At 41.8% G+C, this 18,860-nt stretch overlaps 1 pseudogene; it reads left to right on the top strand.

Moving 5' to 3' along the window:
• Positions 1–9,803: 9,803 nt before the first annotated feature.
• On the top strand, positions 9,804–11,411 carry LOC129495760 (adenylyl cyclase-associated protein 1-like; annotated as a pseudogene).
• Positions 11,412–18,860: the final 7,449 nt, after the last annotated feature.

Genomic DNA, 18,860 nt, shown 5'->3' with positions numbered 1-18,860 from the left:
GAAGATACTTTAATTGCCCCCTGAGGCTTTAGAGAAGCTAAATAACCAGCCCCAGGTCACACAGCTAATAGGGACTTAATAATAGCTTAATAGGGACTTACTAATAGGGAAAGGATGTCCCCCCCCATCCTTTCCCAGCTTGGCTCCACAGGCCCATTCATCCTATCCCCTTCCTGACTTTCACCTCTGCAGGCTGCAGCTTGAGGAGTGAGGGAACCCACCTGATTTTTGATTCTTGGTCCAGAAGTTCTGCTGCCCTTTGGTCCCTGCTGAGAGGAAGGTGTTCAGTCCATGTCGTCTTGGAGGCATGGTAGGCTTGCTGTCCTAGGGCTGGAAGCTCAGCTGAACTGACTGCAGCCCTGGAGTGGTGGGTGTTCTGGGCTCAGAGTGAAAAATAAAGAGAATTCTGTGACCTGCCAGGATTATAAGTACTGTCCGTGCTGTCCAAGGGTTTGAGTTGGGTCAATTTGAATTTTCAAATTGAACTGGGCAGTGTTGTTTATGGACAAACTAATGCAAAAAGCTTCTTAGTGGTCATGAGCCTTCCATAAAAGATGTAAGGGTGGCTGTTCAACTATCATCTTCCACTGTCTCTTGCCATCCACACAGCAGCTGCATAATGTGGTAACTGCAAGTCCCAGGAGGTACCTCTTTGGGTAACCACTGTATTGTTTAGGGACCACTAAATACAGATCAACTTGAACTATTCTTCGTTAGACCTGACCTAAATACCCCATAGTGCAGCCTGCACCTCCTTCTGCTTCTGTAAATTCTTAATGAGGTTAAAATGCAACAGAAGAAAATTTTATACAACAGTAAGTACAATCAACTTTATGCTCCTCGGGATGCCTGGGTGGCTCAGCGGTTGAGCATCTGCCTTTGGCTAAGGTCCTGATCGCAGGGTCCTGGGATTGAGCTCTGCATCAGCCGCCCTGCATGGGGCTCCCTGCCCAGTGGGGAATCTGCTTCTCCCTCTCCCCCTGCTCCTGTGCTTTCTCTCTCTCTCAAATAAATAAAATCTTTTTAAAAACTGGATTAGGGGGGATCCCTGGATGGCTCAGATCTCAGGATGGTGCCTGCCCTCGGCCCAGGGCATGGTCCTGGGGTCCCAGGATCAAGTCCCACATTGGGCTCCCTGCATGGAGCCTGCTTCTCTCTCTGCCTGTGTCCCTGCCTCTCTCTCTCTCTCTCTCTCTCTCTCTCTCTGTCTGTCTCTCATGAATAAATAAGTAAAATCTTTAAAAAAATAAAATAAAAAACTGGATTAATTTATGCTGATATAATAGTGGCCAAACTTTTAGTAAAAGTTCTATCTATATTCACTTCACTACACAAAACAATATACGTATATGTATGTATTTATATACAAACATATAATGAAGTACTGATATCCAAAATGTACAAAAAAGTTCTTGAAACTCAACAATAAAAAAACAGTCTGATGAAAACAAAATGACCCCAAGACTTTAACAGACATCTTACCAGAGAACATATACGGATTGCAAGTATGCACATGAAAGATGCTCCACATCATATGTCATCAGGAAAATAGAAATAAAGACAATAATGCAATACTACTACATACTTATGGGAATAGTGAAAATCCAGAACACTGACAAACATCAAATGCTGCCAAGGCTGCGGAACAACAGGAACTCTCATTCATTCATGTTGGGAATGCAAAATGGGGCAGCTACTTTAGAAGATAGTTTGGCAGTTTCTTATACACTAAACATATTCCTACCATATGATCCAGCTATCACACTACTCAGCATGTATACAAATGAGTTGAAAACTTATGTCCACATAAAAATCTGCTCATGGATGCTTCTAGCAGCTTTATTTAGGACTGCCAAAACTTGAAAGCAACCAAAATGTCCTTCAGTAGGTGAATGGATAATTAGACTATGAATGTTATTTAGTACTGATAAGAAATGAGCTATCAAGCCATGAAAAGACATAGAGAAAACTTAAATGCCATATTGGTAAGTGAAAGAAGCCAGTCTGAAAAGACTACATACTGTATGATCCCAACTATATGACATACTGAAAATGGCAAAACTGTGGAGACAGTACAGAGATCAACAGTTGCCAAGAAGAGAGGGAAGCAATAGATGGAACACAGAGGATTTTTAGGGCAGTGAAAATACTCTGTATGAGGGGCACCTGGGTGGCTCAGTGAGTTAAGCACCCAAGTCTTGATTTCAACTCAGGTCATGATCTCAGTGTTGTGAGATGGAGCCCTGCATTAGGCTCCGTGCTGGGCATGGAGCCTGCTTAAGATTCTCTCTCTGCTCCTTCCAACACCTCCTCCCTCTATAAAAACAAAATAAAACCAAACAAAACTCTGTATGATATTACAATGATGAATACATGCCATTATACATTTGCCCAAACCTATAGAATATAAAACACCAACAATGAACCTAAGGTAAACTATGAACTTTAGATGATAAGGATGTGCCAATTGAAGTTCATCATTTGTAATAAACATAGCCTCTGATGGATCAAGTTAATAATGGAGGAGGCTAAGCATTGTTGGGAGCAGAGATTAGAGATTATACGGGAACTTTCTGTAATCTTCCTCTTGATTTTGTTGTGAACCTAAAATTGCTCTAATAAACTCTTTTTATTTTTTAAAAAGATTGTATTTGACAAAATTGTTCTAATAGTCTTTTTCTTTTATTTTTTTAAAAAAAGATTTTATTTATTTATTTTGACAAAGAGAGAGATCACACGCAGGGGGAGCAGCAGAGGGAGAGGGAGAAGTAGACTTTCCATTGAGCAGGGAGCCCAATACAGGGCTTGATCTCAGGACTCTGGGATCATGACCTAAGCCAAAAGCAGATGTTTGACTGACTGAGCCACCCAGATGCCCCATAAACAGTCTTTTTTTAAAAAGAGCAAAATAAATCCACAAGATACTAATGGAGTCATGTAACACATACACACACACACACACACACACACAGAGGAGGTAGCATGTAGGAGGTCTCACTACCAAATTTGGGACATTTTGGCATCAAAAAGAATAATAATAGTAATAGATTCCACTCCCCAAAATATCCATGAGTCCATAGTAATACTGAAAGAAAGAGAACGAAGAAAATGCTTCTTTATGAGAAAATGCAAGCTACTAAGTACAGATAAAGTGATAGAATTGTAAAATAATCCTTTTTCCAAGCCCAGTGTGATTTAGGCAAGCATCCGCAATGGGAGCTAAAACTTCTGGGTCAATAGGATAGTGACTCAGCCTGGGATTAAGAGACAAAATACATGTAATAAGCAAACATAATGTGTGACCCTCAATCAGATCCTAGATTGGAAAAAAAATGCTTTGGAGAGCATATAGGTGATATTATTGAATTGATGTTAATTTTCATAGGTATGGTGATGACACTGGCAATACTTTAGGAGATGAACGCCAAAGCCATAAGGCTGAAGTACCTTCGTGTCTGCAACTGACTCTCAGAGGCCTCAGTCAATAATTTGTGAATCTTGTTGAAGGATGTTTGGGTGCTCATGTTACTACACTCACAATTTTTTTGTAGGTTTTAATTTTTTCCAAAAAAAAATCTGGGGTGACAGAAATCTTCTTCTTCCTCCAGTCAGTGAACCATTAGCTTGCTAAATAACCTTTTATAGGGGCACCTGGGTGGCTCAGTTGGTTGAGCATCTGTCTTTGGCTCAGGTCCTGGAATTGAGCCCCATGTCGGGCTCCCTGCTCAGCAGGGAATCTGCTTCTCCCTCTCTCCCTGCCTCTCCCCCTGCTTATGTTCTCTCTCTCTCTCTCTCTCTCTCTCTCTCACACACAAATAAATAAATAAATAAATAAATAAATAAATAAATAAATAAATAAAATCTTTAAAAGAAAATAAACCTTTTATAACTAGGTGTGGGTTTTCTCCTTAACAAAGAGCCTCTGTCTCCAGGTTCATAACCATGAAGTGTAAACAAGTAGAGGAAGATTAACACTCACCAGAGGACCCAGAAATCCTGACCGGACATATGATCATACTCTCCACTTCACTCTTGATTCAAACAGATCTAGTTTAAGCTTCCTTTGCAACCAAGCATGCTTAAGTCACTCTTATTATAAATAAATAAATCTTAAAAAAAAGGAGAGTCCTCTTCAGTGATCAGACACTTTGACCAGATACTGTATGTCATGAGCAGCCCTTGTACATTATAACTCTTAGCCATAGAAAGATTTCATTTAGGATGGTAACATATTAAGAAAATACCAAAGTATGAGTTAATATTGTTCTATTAGGGCATATATACAGACTTTTCCTCTGAGATGCACATTTTTTAAGGATCCCTTAAAGGGATTTGACAGAGAGAAGAGAGCACATAAGCAGGAAGAGCAGGGAGCCCAATATCCCAGGGAGCCCTGGGATCATGACCTGCACCGAAGGCAGATGCTCAACAAACTGAGCAACCCAGGCATCCCCAAAAGATTCTTTTTAGAAACTCTGAATGTGAAACCAAGTGGCTATTATATCTGACTTTTCTTGAGCAGTAAACTGAGATGAGCAAGGTTTTTCAGTTACCTAGAGAGGCAGGCCACACAGCTGGGGACAGAGCACCAATCTGCAGAGTTCCAAGTCCAAGGCTCTCCAGTCTGTGCCCATTTCCTTCATTCAAGTCCTGGGATTTGCACAGCTGGGACTTATTAACCACAGGAACGTCTTATCATTTGATATCTTATAGAGAGTGTTGGTTTTATGGAGTTGACACTATATGGGGGTTTCGATTTCCTTAATTTCCCACTCCTAAGATTATCCTAAGGTTAGGATTGCATAATGCCATCTCCTATAGGGGTTACAGGATTGGCCCAGGTGACCCAGGTTTCATGCCAAGATGGGACTACTCAGACCAGAACTGAAAAAGTAGCTTCAATGAAACACCTCCCAAGCTACTTTGCAGATTATAACTTTCAAAAACAGGAACTAAACATTTTGTCCCATATTGTCAGACAAGAACCTACATTGCCAAAACCCTACCTCCTATATTTTTGGTCTTTTGTTTAATCTCATACAGTCTTCTACAAGGAATTTATCACACCCTATTTTATAGTGTTTCATATCTTATTTGAGCATATCATAAAAGTAGATAAAGCAGGAAAGATAAAAAGAGAAAGCTGAGATTGTTTAAAAGGAAATACATTAGTATAGACACCAGATCAATGTTGAAAAGTATAGACAGGGGTGCCTGGGTGGCTCAGTCAGTTAAGCATCTGCCTTCAGTTCAAGCTCGTTCCTCGGTGGGGGGCCTGCTTCTCCCTTTCCCTCTGCCTGCCTGCTGTTTCCCCCACTTGTGTTTTCTCTCTCTCTCTCTTTCTCTCTGTCAAATAAATAAATAAATCTTTTTTTAAAAGAAGAAGAGAAGAAAAGTCTAGATAATTCAGGGCAAAATAGATCAACTGTCAAAAGAATTAGTTGTTATTAGCTCGGAATAAGCTAATTTGGAAATAAGTCAATTTCACTCTATTGCTGTCAACTCTTTGAAATATAATGACAGAATTACATGTTTTAACAGGCATTCTGTCATTGGCATTGATAAGGTTTACCTACCGTCTTCTGTCCTTTAGGGAAGGGCAGTTTGTTCTCTCAACAGCAATACCGCAATCCCCATCTCACCATCAAGCTAGGTTTGATAGACCTCCATTCCAAGAAGTTCTCTACCTGGGGATTCCTGGGTGGCTCAGCTGTTTGGCGCCTGCCTTTGGCCCAGGGTGTGATCCTGGGGTCCCGGGATCGAGTCCCACATCGGGCTCCCTGCATGGAGCTTGCTTCTCCCTCTGCCTGTCTCTCATGAATAAATAAATAAAACCTTAAAAAAAAAAAGAAGTTCTCTACCTGCATACCACCATTTTGCCACCAAAGATTTGATGCATTAGCCCAACCTAGCAAAACCCCCAACTCACACCAAACATGTACCATCATATCTTTTATAACCTGTGTTACCAGCTCCTCTTCCTCCTGATCATTGCCATCAGCATAGTAATATGTTTCTCTTCTTAAAGGGAAAACCACTCCCTGAACATACATTCAGCTCCCAATTGCTGCCCACCCAACCTGTCTGTTCCTCCTTGTGTTCTTCTATACCCAACTGTATCAGTAAAGTTTCTCCAGAAAAACAGAACCACAACTCTGTGTGTGTGTGTGTGTGTGTGTGTGTGTGTGTGTGTAAAAGAGATTTAGTAAAAGGGATTGGCTCACACAGTTATGGAAACTGACAAGTCCTGAGATTTACAAGATGAGCTGGCAAGCTGGAAACTTGGGAGAGCCAATGGTGCAGGGTCAGTCTGAAGGCTGGCAGGCTCAAGAACCTGGAAGAGCCAATGTTTCAGGTCAAGTCTGAGGGCAGGAAAAAGCCCATGTCCCAGTTCAGAAGCAGTCAGGTGGGAGGAATTCTGCTTTACTCTGGAGAGGGTTAGCCTCTTTATTCTATTGAGACCTTCAACTGGTTGAATAAGGCCCACCCGCATTAAGGAGAGCAATCTGCTTTACTCTGTCTGCTCGTTTAAATGCTCATTTCATTCAAAAGACACCCTCACAGGGACGCCTGGGTGGCTCGGCAGTTAAGCACATCTGCCTTTGGCTCAGGGAGTGATCCTGGAGTACTGGGATTGAGTCCCGCTTCGGGCTCCTTGTGGGGAGCCTGCTTCTCCCTCTGCCTGTGTCTCTGCCTCTCTCTGTGTGTCTCTCTTGAATAAATAAATAAAATCTTAAAAAAAAATAAAAGAAAAACACCCTCACAGATATACCCAGGTAATGGCTGACCAAGTATCTGAGCATCCTGTGGCCCATAATCAAGTTGAGACATAACATCAGCCCTCACACCAACCTTTAAATTTTAGGGGTTTGGGACTTTCTACTAGGATCCCTTCTATCTATGTACTCTCATCTTAGGTAACTCCACTGTCTGTGGACATAGTCTATCTAGTTTAGAAATCTATTCCAGCACTATCCAAGAGAAATATAACATGAGTCACAAATTCTAGCTATATATATAACTTTAAATTTTCAACCAGTTACATTAAGAATAAGTTTTAAAAAGTCTTGAAAATTTTTTTTAAGATTTTACTTATTTATTCATGAGAGACACACAGAGTGAGAGGCAGAGAGATAGGCAGAGGGAAAAGCAGGCTCCATGCAGGGAGCCCGACGTGGGACTCAATCCCGGGACCCTAGGATCACACCCTGAGCTGAAGGCAGGGGCTCAACCGCTAAGCCACTCAGGCATCCCTGAAATTTGTTTTAATGATTTATCTTATTTAACCACATATACCCAATACATTACTGTTTTAATATGAATCTATAAAAAATATTAATGGGTGTGTGATTTATCAATGCATTCTCTCTCAGCTCTAAATTCACCATATATTACCTTCTCTCTGATAATGGAGCTTCAAGAATTTCTTCTTTGTAGCAAGCACAATGCTAACCTTTTCTCAGTAGAAGGATGTTACTGGAGAGGGACTGGTTTCCTGGTTCTGGCGTGCTGCATTTTGTTTTCTTCTTCTCCTGCTGGGCGTCTGGAAGAGATGTGTGGGCCAACATGCAGGGATACTGTGGCTCAGCCTCATACCAAGAGTGTGCGGCCCCAGCCCCAACCCAGTAACCCTCTCCTCATAACTCTCCAAGCAACCACCACACATCCCGCTCTCATGCCGCCCTGATGGAAAGTAGATGCCTCAACGCCCTCTACGCACCTGCCCAGCAGCCTCAGGCAGCCTGCACATGGATGCTGTTTTCCGTAGTGCTTCTGACGCAGGCACTGCCCTCTGGGTTTTGTATCACCCTGCTGGACAGGAGGTTCCCAGTGCTCTGAGTCTCTTTGCATACCAGACTTGGCCCACTGTAGTGGGTGTCTCCTGCTCACCTGGCAACCAAGGACCAGCTCTGGCGTGGACCACCCCATGAACTTCTCTGCCATCTGGTGGGCTGCTACTATGCTCCTCCAGTGGTCTGAATCCCAACCTTGCCAGGGAAGCCAACTTCCAAGTTCATCCTTCCTTGGAAACTCTCCCTTAGCCTAAGGATATTCTTTATAGTTCTCTTAACATCTTAGTGCTTGTTATTGTTAACAATTCTTTTTGTCAACTTTCCATGTTCAAACTATTGTAGGATTTTTGTCTCCTGGTTGGACCGTAACTAATACAATTATACCTTTCGCTTTTTTTTTTTTTTTGATCTTACTAAGTCTTCTAAATCTGATGCATATTTTACTCTTCTAGAATATCTCAGTTCAGGGGCATCTGGATGGTTCAGTAGTTGAGCATCTGCCTTTGGCTCAGGGCATGATCCTGGTGTCCTGGGATTGAGTCCCACATCAGGCTCCCCGTAGGAAACCTACTTCTCCTTCTGCCTATGTCTCTGCCTCTCTCTGTGTGTCTTTCATGAATAAATAAATAAAATCTTTTTTTTTAAAGAATATATCAGTTCAGGCTAGCCCATTACAAATGATTGATAGCCACATGTGGTGAGAGGCTACTATATTGGGCAGCATAGCTCTAGGTCCACTGGATTGCATCTACCTGCTGCAATTTATAGTACCTAAAATAGAATTATTTATTTCCTCCCCATCAGTTTCCTTCCCATAGTTTCCTCTATCTTATTAAATGGTGCCACCATCCACCCAATTGCACAAGTCAGAAACTTAATAATCATACCAATTCCAGCTATTCTTTCTCCCTTCCCCTCTAAATTTTGTCTATTTTAGCCCTTAACCAGTTGATAAAACAAAAGAAAACTAAACTATAAACATGAAACAAAACTCAAAAGATGAGTAATTTTTAAGAAGTCCTCATGTTATTTCTTCCTAATCAAAATCTCAGCTTCTTAAAATGTATCAAGACTCCGTATCAATAAAGATGTGGTGAATTTGGCATGCTAAAACATTATTGGTAGAATTAGAAAATATATAGTCTTTCTGAAAACAATTTGGTAATTTAAGTCAAGTATTTTAAGTGTTCATAACCTTTAGATCTCTTTCCTAGGCATGCTCTCCAAGAAAATATTAGGAGATCCTCTCACAGGTTTATGTACAAAGATGTTCACCACATGTGTATCGTATCTCAAAATAACAAAGCCTTCATTTTTTTTTAAAGATTTTATTTATTTATTCATGAGAGACACTAAGAGAGTGAGGCAGAGACACAGGCAGAGGGACAAGCAGGCTCCACGCAGGGAGCTCGATGCAAGACCTGATCCCGGACCTGCAGGATCACACCCTGGGCTGAAGCAGGCACTAAACTGCTGAGCCACCCAAGGATCCCCCAAACCCTCATTTTAAAGTGAAGGCTGGTAGCTTCTGTCACAGTAACAGGGGAAATTGTCTCAATTTCTACTATCTGTAATTATTGTAATTTTTGTAAATAAACTCACTTTTGTTTGGAAAAAAAATAGATGTTCACTACAATGTATTTATAATAGAAAAAAATCTAGAGACAACAGAAATGTCAGTGATAAGAAGAGAGTGGAAAAAAACTTATTGTATATCAGAAAGATGCAATTTCAAAAAGACATTAATTTATTTTCAATATACTTATTAAGTATATGTGTTTACATTTATAGATTATTTTACAGGTTACAAATTTTTATCTAGACAGAAATTCCAATTCCAATAAATAACATAGTATAATTGCTTAGGGAAAAAGCTGCAAAGAAAAATACTTTTGAAAATCTGCATGGTGGAATTTATTCATTGTTCAAAACATTTATTAGATTACCCTTAGATGTTGGCAGTTTTGGGGTGCCTGGGTAGTGCTGTTGGTTAAGTGTCTGACTCTTGGTTTCAGCTCAGGTTGTGATCTCAAGGTTGTGATCTCAGGGTCATGAGATGGAGCCTGTGTCAGGCTCTGTACTCAGTGTAGAGTCTGCTTAAGATTCTCTCTGCCTCTTCCCCTCCCCTCCTCTAAAATAAATAAATAAATAAAATCTTAAAAAAAAAAAAAAGACAGGTTCTTGCCGGAAGTGGAGAGCAGCTGATCGCAGTCGGGAGGTGGTACATTATGGCTGACATGCAAAATCTGGTGGAAAGATTGGAGAGGGCACTGGGCCTCCTGGACATGCACTGTGGGTATGGAGACAGTGCTCCAAAAGCAGAAGCAGCTCCATGTGTGCAAGCATTTGCCTCACTCCTTGCTGGTCCTGTGGCCGAGTACCTGAAGGTCAATAAAGAGACTGGGGGAGATGTGCAGAAACATGCAGAGATGGTCCACACAGGTCTGAAGTTGGAGCAAGCTCTCTTGGTTGCAGCCTCTCGGTGTCAGCAGCCAGCACACAATAAGCTTTCTGACTTGTTGGCACCCAAATCAGGGCAGATCCAAGAAGTGATAACCTTCTGGGAGAATAACTGAGGCAGCAAGTTGTTGTCAGTGAAAGTATCCAGGCCCTGGGTTGGGTGGCTGTGGCTCCCAAGCCTGGTCTTTATGTGAAATAAATGAATGATGCTGCCCTGATTTACACAAACCGAGTCCTCAAGGAGTACAAAGATGTTGATAAGAAGCATGTGGATTGGGTCAAAGCTTATGTGAGTATATGGACAGAGCTACAGGCTTACGTTAAGCAGTTCCATACCACCGGACTGGCCTGGAGCAAAACGGGGCCTGTGGCACAACAACTGAGTGGACTGCCATCTGGACCCTCTGCTGGATCGGGTTCTCCTCCCCCACCCCCACCAGGCCCACCTCCCACACCAGACCCCACCAGTTCAGGCTCAGATGAGTCTGCCTCCTGCTCAGCACTGTTTGCGCAGATTAATCAGGGGGAGAGCATCACACATGCCCTGAAACATGTATCTGAAGACATGAAGACTCACAAGAACCCCTCCCTGAGGCCCAGAGTGGTCCAGTACCAAGTGGCCCCAGACCATTCTCTGCACCTAAACCAGGAGTCAGGCCATCCCCCAAGCCAACCACAAAGAAGGAGCCAGCTGTACTTGGAACTGGAGGGCAAGAAGTGGAGAGTGGGAAATCAGGAGAATGTTTCCAACCTGGTGATTGATGACACAGAGCTGAAACAGGTGGCTTACATATACAAATGTGTCAACACAACATAGCAAATCAAGGGCAAAATAAACTCCATTATGGTAGATAACTGTAAGAAACTCGGTCTGGTGTTCGATGATGTGGTGGGCATTGTGGAGATAACCAATAGTAGGGATGTCAAGGTTCAGGTAATGGGTAAAGTGCCAACCATTTCCATCAACAAAACAGTTGGCTGCCATGTTGACCTGAGCAAGAATTCCCTGGATTGCAAGATAGGGCCAAATCTTCTGAGATGAATGTCATCATTCCTACCGAAGGCGGTGACTGTAATGAATTCCCAGCCCCTGAGCAGTTCAAGATCCTATGGAATGGGGAGAAGTTGGTCACCACAGTGACAGAAATTGCTGGATAAGAGAAGTGCCACTGGGTTCTTTGCCCTCCCCCTCACACCATGGGATAAATCTGTATCAGGACGGTTCTTTTTTAGATTTACTTTACCTTTCTGCTCTTAAACTGCTTCTCTGCTCTGAGACGCACAGCTCCCTGCCTTCACTGAAATATACCTCAGGCTGAGATTTGGGGTGGGAGAGCAGGTCAGCTGATCTTCTGTAGGAAGGTACAGCTTCTCCCTATCACCCCAACCACACTGCCAGTCCATTCTCTGGGAACCACACACCAGGACTGGTGTGTTTTAGGTTTCAGCCTTTGGGGGTTATTTGACCAACAGTCTTTCCAGAAGAATAAAGCAGTCCCCAGGGATTAACAGATCAGAATGTTCACACAAGGTCATCTTTTTCTAACAATGAGCGTGAAGGTAGCAGAGGCTGGGGAGATCCTAGCCAGTTCTTCTAACCAAACTAATTTTTCACTGCTGACCAGAGAGGCAGGGCTTGCACTGGACCAAAGGCTGAAGCTTGGCCATCTAGCATTCCAAGCATCATTGTTTCCTGTAAGCATTCCTTTTATTCTGCATTCCATCCTGGCTTGGCCTGAACCTGGGTGCAGGTTCTCCTCTATCAGCTGCTGGCAGTGCCCTGCATCCAGGCCATTTAAAAGAGTCTTGGCCCCTTCCTTTCACTGGGGTCCCTGCCCAGCACCTTCCTATAGAGACAACTTAGACAAAAAAAGACAAAAAAAAAAAAAAAAAAAAAAAGAGGAAAGCACACCATTCCGAGGAGTCTGAAATTCCTTCCTCCTTCTGTGCTAGGTTCCTGTCCACCTTCATTGCCTCCTTTGCCCTGTCATGTTCAACTGTTTTTGGTTTCTGTCCGGGCATCTGATCAAAGGACTAACGTCTCCACTGCAGCCTGGTTTTAGGTCTTATATAAAAATCTTGCACAGTACTGCTGATGTAAATTACAGTTTTTCTCTCTAGGACACTTACCAAAATATGCAACTTTTTTGGTGGGAAGTGAGATTGTCCTGTTGACTTCTACCCATTTCCTGAGGCCTGTGGAAATAGACCTTTATGTACTTAAAGTTATACAGAAAATAGAATAAAATTAATACCAAAAAAAAAAAAAACCTAAACAGAACAAAAAAGACAAAGAAAAATGCTAGGCGGTTTTAAGCACAGGGAATATACACTAGTCAGCCTCCAGGATAGTCTTCAATGATCCTCACCTCCTGGTATTTAATTTTTTGTGTGTGTGTAGTCGCCTTCCTTACTGAATAGGATGAGCATATATGAATAATAAACAGAGTGGAAGTGATAGTGTATGGCTTCTGAGTTTAAGTCATAAAAGACACTGCAGTTTCTCCCTTGCTCTCTTGGATCCTCAGCCTGGAGGTAGCCAGCTTCCACATCGTGAGAATACTCAAACAGCCCCAGGGAGAGGTCCTCCCAGAGAGGGTTTCTGGCATCCTGGCACTAGTCAGCACCAACCTATAGCCATGTGAGTGAGTGGCTTTGCAAGTAGATCCCCTCAGCCCCAATCAAGGCTTCAGATGACTGCTGCCCCGGCCAATACCTAATTGAACCTGAGGAAAGACCTGGAGCCAGAACCATCAAGCCAAACCACAAGCCAAATTCCACATCCACTAAAATTATGAGATAATAAATGAGGACTGTTGTTGTGAGTGACTAAATTTTGGGGTGATTTGTTACATGTTAGAAAACGAATACAGAAGCAAGCAAACAAAACCAGATAGAAAGCTCTGCCTTTACAGAGCTGACATTCCAGCAGGAGGAGACACAAAAAACAAAATGAATAAATATATGGTATGCTATGGAACAATAATGGGATAGCAGAGAAGGAATGTAGGTGGACTTGGAATTTTACAGAAGTAGTCAGTGAAGCCCTTCACTGAAAAAGACATCTCAGAGAAGATCTGAAGGACATGAGAAAGGAGCCTTGCAGATATTTAGGAGGAGAGTGCTCCAGGCAGAAGGGTTGAGAAGGAGTTACATGCTTGGCATGGATTACAGAACAGTAAGAAAGCAGTGGGACCAAGGGGGCAGGGGAGGGGGTCACATATGGCTTCACAGGCTAGAGTAAGCACTTTGACTTTTATTCTGAATGACGTGGGGAACGTTGGGGATTTTGAGCTGAGGAATGACATGATCTGATTAACATTTTAACAGGATTCCTGTGGCTGCTGGGTTTGCATAGAGATTAAAGCAGGGGAACCAGTCAGGAAGCTATCATAATAATCCAAATGAGAGGAAGGTGATGGAGAATAAAATCAGAATATAATCATGGCTGGTTATTTGTTTTCTTCTTTATACTTTTCTGAATTTTCCATTTTAACAATGACTCTTCATGGCCTTCCCAATCCAAAAGAAAAACAAGTCCTCAAGGAGGCAAATGTTTGTGAGAACTTTTAGTCCTCTGTATTTTCTGGTTATATTTATGAAAATATAGATGCCCATGTAATTCTTAGTAGGATTTCAGCACAACAGGGGTTGCTACAAAACGACACAAAGAAAAAAAGTTAAAAACTGTCGACTTTAGTCTGTGCAGACTCAACATAACCATTTCAAATGAAAAACAAAATTATTGTTGAGCTTTAGACAGCTTGAGTGTTTGAATTATCAACTAAACTTGATAATTACAAAGCCCAGCATCCTCTCATTTTTTACTTTGAAATACCGTTCAAATTTAGAGGTCAAATTGCAATTAAACAGCACACTGCCTTCTTTGCCGTTGCCAATTTTAAACATGAGTTTTAAACATGCATCTGCTAAATATTCCACAATGCCTGTAATTTTTAACCATTACTCACATTTTAACCAAGCATCATAGAAAAATGTGCCCTGGGGCACCTGGGTGGCTCAGCTGATTAAGTGTCTGCCTTTGGCTCGGGTCTTGATCCTAGAGTCCTGATGGAGTCCTGCCTCAGGCTCCCTGCTTGCTCCCTGCTCGGTGGGGAGCCTGCTTCTCCCTCACCCTCTGCTGCTCCCCCTACTTGTGCTCTCTCACTCGTGCTCTCTCTCAAATGAATAAATAAAATCTTTAAAAAATAATGTGCCCTTGGGATGCGGTTGGGTGCCTGCCTTCGGATAGTGAACTGGAATCTGGGATCGAGTCCCGTATCGGGCACCTTGCGAGGAGCCTGCTTCTCCCTCTGCCTGTGTCTCTGCCTCTCTCTCTCAGTCTGTTTCTCTCATGAATAAATAAATAAATCTTTTAAAAAGTGCCCTGTGAATATTTTCATTGCCTTTGTGCTATGTATTTGAGCATTCTTAATCTTCAAATATTTCCTATACAAGCTCTCCTTTGTGACTATAATTAGTTTAGTTTCAGGGTTTCTAGGCACTTGGCCAGGATATTACTATGGATAAAAATCTGTTCGAATAAGTTAAAAATATATATGTTGAGCACCTAGCATTCCTGAGGAACAGTGCTACAAGAAGATAAAAATAAGTGTTCTTCTAGGCATTTTTAGTCACGGGAAAGGTGACAGAGCTCTAAAGTCACTTCTGTATATTGGCTACAATACCTTGCTTGCTTTTTTATACTTTAGGGCATTTTATTTCATTTAGCAAATGTTTATGCCACATCTCCCATGTGCTGGAAATACAGAATCCTATGTGGGGACACAAGGGCAACTGAGTCAGAGACCGGCCCTTGAAGAGCACACGGACTAGTGGAGAGACAAACATGCATACAAGTAATATGATATTTAAATTACAGAAAATATATAGTGAAACGCTAAAGCCTGTGACCTACCTCCTGCAGCTTAATAATAACCCATATAAGTGAATAATTTTTCCTTCCCCCAAAAGGGCTAATCGTCTCTTTTTCATTTACAGGTTCTAACCCTCCAGATATTTCCAGGAATTTGGCCTAGTTAGAAAGGTGGGGGGTCCTGTCCATTCTGCTCCACTTTATTATACAGACTGTGTTACAGATATGTTTATTCTCAGTCTAAAATTAAATGCTCTGTCACTGAGGAGTCAGAGGGAAACTATTTCCATAATTAATCATGAAAATTTTCATGATCTAATTGGCCCCTCACAAGATATGCAGATTCGTTGGAAGATAGCTTTCCTATTTACTTGGCCCACAAAGAAACTATACAGCAAGGCAAAATGCATATCATTTCTACTGACTGTTCTTGCACTGATACTCAGGGGAGCCATAGCAGGTGCGCCGTCATCCAGGCTCTCTGTCAGCTATTTCCTGAACCCCTGCCTCCTTGCGTGCCATCATTCCTTCTTCCAATCTACTTTCATGCCACCAACTAAATTCATTCCCTGTAACGAGCCATAGCATCTTTAGGGGTGGGGTGTGGAGGAAAGGGGAGTCCTTCATTGCATATAGAATAAAAATCCAAACTTTGCTATCTGCTTGTCTGTTTTTTCTCCTTTCCCCTTTCTTTTCCTTTCTCTCTTTCTCTTTCTTTCTTCTTCCTTCCTTTCTTCCTCCCATCTTCCTTCTCTTCTTTCTCCCTTTCTTCTTCCCTTCCCTCTTTCCATCATAATTAAGGATAAAAGATGTTAGGTTTTAGTAAGGGAGGGGAGATAGCATCTTAGGGAAAGTCAGAGCCTGAGAAGGGTAAGGGAACCATCTCTGCAGGTGGCAGTAGCCAGAGTGGATGATTCAATGGATGGTGTGAGCCCAATGGGGGTGAAGAGCGTATCTCCATGAAGTCAGGATGAAAGAGGTGGCAACAGTGAAGGAAGATTGGTTACTAAGAGGAAGATAATCAAATGAGTGATTAGTACATATATTTAGAATAATGGGGGCCAGGTTTCTCACTTGGTGGAGAAAGAAATTACAAATATGAAAAGGTAGAAAGCTAAAATAAATCCTATGGTTTCAACAGGAATTGGAGATACTGACATAAACTCATGGTTTTATAGATAGAAATAAACACAGTTGGTGAGGTATGGGAACATGTATAGATAGGTAGGTAGACAGGCAAATAGTATGTACATCCATGCACGTATTGCCTAGATCTACCACTGAGGCCTAGAAGCATCAATATTCCAGGGCTTGGCTTCTAAATATTATTCTCCACTGAAAGGAACCAGGGCTTCATGGAGAAATGACTAATTCTGGGACTTGGAATACATAGGCCCAAAATGAACCTGAAGTGCTTTGCTGTGTCAGAAAGTAAGAAGGTGGCCAATGATCGATGGGAGCAAGTCAAAAGGATATATGTGGAGGAGCACTCACTGGCCAAATCTCAGGCAATGTAAACATCAAAATGAATTATGATAATAAAAGGCTATAATCCATTGAATAAAATAGCAACCCGTGGGCCTGTACTAATATAAACAAATGAATAAATGAACAGAGAACAAAGTTTTTATTTACAATGGAATGTCAACTGATGATTATAGAAGGAATGACAAAAGTATAAAAATTACAATTTGGGGGCAGCCCGGGTGACTCAGCGGTTTAGTGCCACCTTCAGCCCAGGGCATGATCCTGGAAACCTAGGATCGAGTCCCACATCAGGCTCCCTGAATGGAGCCTGCTTCTCCCTCTGCCTGTGTCTCTGCCTCTCTCTCTGTTTCTCATGAATAAATAAAATCTTTTAAAAATTACAATTTGGGAATCAACACAGTAATAATTAAATTATCCAAGAAACATCAGCGACTACCAAAACCAGCATGAAAGTTTGATGAGGAATAAAACAGTGGCATAGTCTCAAATAGCTCCTCACAAAATACTCATTGATTAAAAGAGGAAAGGAGTAAATCTGTGGGAAGAGTTGAGAAAAAAAATCTTAAGCAACCAAAGTTAACATCCACATAATGGGACAAATTTCAGTCACGAACCACCTGATGGGATGCAATGAGACCACAGCACCACTTCTGTGGTATTTCTGTTTACGTCCTTTCCCAAAAGTATATCCTGAATCAAGTTATGAGGAAACAGAAAAACTCCCAATTATGAAACGTTCTACAAAACAGACTATTATTTTTTAAAGTGTCAACCTGGGAAAGCCAAAGCAAGATTGAATTACAACTCCAAGTAAGAGTTGATTAAAGAGAGGGGTGCCAGGGTGGCTCAGTCAGTTAAGTGTCCAACTCTTGATTTCAGCTCAAGCCATGATCTTAGGGCCGTGGATGGAGCCCTAGGTCAAGCCCTGCATAGAGCCCCAAGTCAAGCCCCAAGTTGAGCACCATCACCTCCCGCCCCCAGACTCAGCACTGAGTCTGCTTGTCCCTCTCCCTCCCCTGCTGCTCACTACTCACTAGAGCAGCTAGCTCCCATGCAAGGCACACAGGAGCATTATGTGAGCTAGCCATAGAGCCAGAAACCGACCAACATGCATGCCGTGCTTGTAGGGGTGAAAGGAGTCCGGTATGGCTGAGGAAGTAGGAGTACGCAGGTATCTTTGAAGATGACGCTAGTATAATGAGCTAAAGAAGGGCCTTGATAACCAAGAAGGATTTATTTTATTTATTTTGAAAGAGTTTCAAACTGACAGAAAAAAAATAATAATAATACAAGGTTTTTCTTTTCTGAACCATTTGAGACTAAGTTACTGATAAAATATTCTCATTTCCCCAAACACTTTTCATGCGTATTTCCTACAAATACGAATATTCTCCACATAACAAAATAGTCACCCAAAATAAGGAATCTAATCATCCTACTACCTACTCACCCTACAAGTACTGCATGCATGTCCATTTCTGGCTCTAGGGCTCGCTCACGTCATGTTCCATTCCTGGGCTTCATAGCTCCATTTGCCTGTAAAAAGTTTGAGTATAAGAAACATTATAACCCTTAAGTGCCTGAGCGTAAGTATCTCAGAAACATCATAAAACTTAAATTTTTAAATCAAATTAAATCTGGCTCCAAATTTTCACTCTTTAATTTGGCATAAAAATTCCATCTCAGTCTCAAGTACATATGAAGTAAGTGCCTTACCCCATACCCAGAAAATGGAAACTTTCTTTGGTCTTCAGTCCATCACAGTGGCTGCTACAATGCTCAATATTAATGGCTAGATTTCATTTGCAGGCAGAAAGCTCCATCCTTTCTGCAACCCTTGTTTGCATGGGGATCTTATGCTACTACTCCTCAGGCCAAGGTGGAATGTGCCACAAGGACAAAAGCCTCAGACACTTGCAGAAAATTGTTAACCACCCTCTCCCCCAAATATTTCCTCAATTTCCAGAAACTCATCTTCTCCCCTAGGATTAAGTCATTTCCCTTTTCCATTTCCTAAGGAACACCCAGGTGGGAATGTCTGAAACATTTCTAGAAACTTCCATTTTCTGTCCAGAGACATGAAAATGCTTGATAACCATTAGAGACAAAGAAACTCAGACTCATTATATAAAGCTTTAGCTACCTGAGAATGCTGGTAGAAGAAATGCCTCTCATTCTTCTAAGATTTCTATTGCTCTGAGTATAAAGTACTAATACCAGTAAAACCAATTATACCCCCTTGC

This window comes from Nyctereutes procyonoides, unplaced genomic scaffold (genome assembly GCF_905146905.1).
Source record: "Nyctereutes procyonoides isolate TBG_1078 unplaced genomic scaffold, NYPRO_anot_genome, whole genome shotgun sequence".
Taxonomy (NCBI): Eukaryota; Metazoa; Chordata; class Mammalia; order Carnivora; family Canidae; genus Nyctereutes; species Nyctereutes procyonoides.
The sequence above is the reverse complement of the archived record's forward strand: the minus strand, read 5'-3'. Positions and strand labels throughout refer to the sequence as shown.